A 3,132-nucleotide genomic window follows, 5' to 3' on the forward strand; every position below is an offset into this window, starting at 1 on the left:
CTATAACTCAAAATAGACGCTATATGAATTCCCCTGGCCCAAAAGGTCCTTCATCATCGGGCCTTTGCAACCTCATATCCTGCCATTCTCATCACACCTCAGCCTCACTGGCCTTGCTGTTCCTCAAATATACCAAGCTTACTTTTTCTTCTGAATTTGCTATACCCTCCGACTGGAGTGCCTTCCCCACTCATCTTGTGCCTAACTTGTGCTATCTTGTCATTCAGATCTCATGTCAAATGTCCCCTCTGCTGAGAAAACTTCTATGACCATCCAGTCACTTTCAGTGATGTCATTTTTGTACCCTGCATGGCACTTAGAACTATTTGAAATTATCTCCCTTGATTATGTTTATGTCTTGGAGCTGTCTACCTTGACTTAAATGGCAGCTTTGTTTGTTTTCTTCATTTCTCCACCCCCGTCAGTGGAATAGTGACACATAGCAGCTTCTCAGTGTAGGCTTGTTGCATTAATGTGTGCATGCATGAATAACTGAGCATTGTGCTGTTACCGAGTTCTTGTCACTAATGTCACTGCCTTCACCAACTCCATTGCCATCACTGACATCATCAGTGTCTCCACAACTCTCTTGTCTTTGCTTCCTTTGGGCAAACAGACAAGGAAAACTCAAAGCAACACTTTCTTCCTTCCCCAAAGAGAAAGTGCCTGGTGGTTATCCTGATAATGTGAATGTGAAAATATGCATGAGGTCCAAGAAGAAATTTAATTTAAGCTTTTAAATTAATTTTCATTGGAGTATAGTTGCTTTGTGCTTCCCTGGTGGCTCAGACAGTAAAGAATCTGCCTGAGATGCAAGAGATCCGAATTCAATCCCTAGGTTGAGAAGATCCCCTGGAGAAGGGAATGGCTACCCACTCCAGTATTCTTGCCTGGAGAATCATATGGACAGAGGATCCTGGCAAGCTACAGTCCTTGAAGTCACAAAGAGTTGAACCCAACTGAGGAACTAACACTTTCACTTTTCATACTTGCTTTACAATGTTGTGTTAGTTTCTGCTATACAGCAAAGTGAATCAACTCTCTCTACACATATAAATCCTCTTTTTTAAGATTTCCTTCCCATTTAGGTTACCAAAGAGCACTGAGTAGAGTTCCCTGAGCTATACAGTAGGCACCCCAATGTTTATTGCAGGAATAAATTTTAAAAAGATTTTGTCATGGCTGAAGGAGTAGTCACAATGTTCATATAATTGAGCGCTGATATTTTACTCATAGATTAAGATTCTCTGGACACAATTCTAAAAAGTTAACAATACTCTCTCTGAAGTCATTGTTGGCTCCTTCTCCCCATCTCCTAAATAAAGATTTTTTCCCCCAACTTTCTCTCCTTGGCACTCTTCTCTTTTTATACTCTTTCTCTTGACAGTAGCACAGGGCTTCAATGATCATCTCTACAGTACTCATTAACAAATCTTTTAGGCAGCCACAATACCTCTAAGGAGCTCCTATTGCCTACTGGGCAGAAAATGCCACCCACATGTCCACCTTAAACTCTCAAATTCAATGTATTCAAATTGAAGCTGATTCATCTCCTTTTTTTCACACCTCTTCCTGCCAACCTGCTACCTAATAACATCTCTATTTTTTGTTATAGATAAATGAACTTTGAAAATTCAGTATTTCTTTATTAAATTGAGAACCTGTACCTTTTCATTTAAAGAAAGCATTTTGGGGCTATTATTAAGTAAAATAAGGGTTACTTGAATACAAGTATTGTGATACCATGACAGTAGATCTGATAACTGAGATGGGTACCATGTGACTAATGGGCAGAAATAAATGGACAAAGGGATGATTCATGTCTCAAGTGGGAGGGAGCAGGACAGGGTGTGATTTCATCATGCTACTCAGAATGGCACGCAACATAAACTTTTAAGTTGCATATTTCTAGAATTTTGCATTTAATGTTTTTGAACTATGGTTGTGCATGGGGAGTTGAAACCATGGACAGTGAAACCTTGGAAAGGGAGGACTGCTGTATTGTCTCTTACGAACTGTAAGAGATGAAGACAGAACCGAAAATAAAGAAGTGACACCTTGAAATCTGCAAACAAGAGAAGAAAACTCAGTATCAAATGCTGTCTTTGGTTACTCTCTCTGCCTTGTTCTCTCTGTACAATTCATGGACATCTGTCAATTCCACTTCCTTAATATCTCTACTCTCAATTTTGATGCCAAGGCCATTGTTCATATCTTATTGCCAGTTGAAATAATCATTTTGATTGCCATCTCTTGGTCAAAATCTTCAGTGTCTCTCTATCTGCTACAAAAATAGTCTTAATTCTTCAGTTTGCCATTCAAGGGCTGCCACAGTTCAGTCCAACATTCCTTTTTCATTTAATCCCCCCATTACCTACTGCTTACATTTATTTTGGTGGCAAATATTTTTCAAGACCTAGCTCAAAAGCCTCCACTCCCAAGCAGTGTTCTCTAATTCCCCAGCCGTTACATGATTTATCTCTTCTCAGAATGCCCTTGACACATAACCTGTATTGCTCTTACAAAGGGTTCTACTTTGCATTGTATACATGCACACAGCAATTTTTCACCACTGTGTCAGAAGCACCTCAAGAATGGGATCAGTGTCTGATTCCCTTCTGTGGTCCCCAGTTTGTGCATACTGGGCTTTCAAAGTACTTAATGAATGAGTAAATGAATGAGTGAATGAGGCTTGTTTCTCTGTTTTCCCATCTATGCCACTTTAGAAGCAAAGGACCATGTTGAGGAGGCAAACAGGACGAGAGTTGGTGTGACTGATGTTCTAGTTAGGAGGAAAGTTACAGAAAACTTACACAAAACTGATGCAAAAGCTTAGAAACTAGTTTAGGACCATCAAGAATATGGGACAAATAGGTCCTGACTACTGCCCTGTGTACTGCCCAATGCAAAAATTTTATTTCAGAATGATGAACCTTGATCACTGCAGAAAGTGGGACTTTTAATACCATTATCTTTAAATAAAAGGCAAGTTTGTAAGCCTTCTTGTAGGATTTCATAAAAAATGATTAATATGATTTTTAAAGTGTTCTTGGTTTTAAAAGGGGTTATAAGCCTATTATACAGAGTGAAGTAAGCCAGAAAGAAAAACACCAATGCAGTATATTAATACAT

Source organism: Bison bison, unplaced genomic scaffold (genome assembly GCF_000754665.1).
Source record: "Bison bison bison isolate TAMUID 2011002044 unplaced genomic scaffold, Bison_UMD1.0 scf7180017864529, whole genome shotgun sequence".
Taxonomy (NCBI): Eukaryota; Metazoa; Chordata; class Mammalia; order Artiodactyla; family Bovidae; genus Bison; species Bison bison.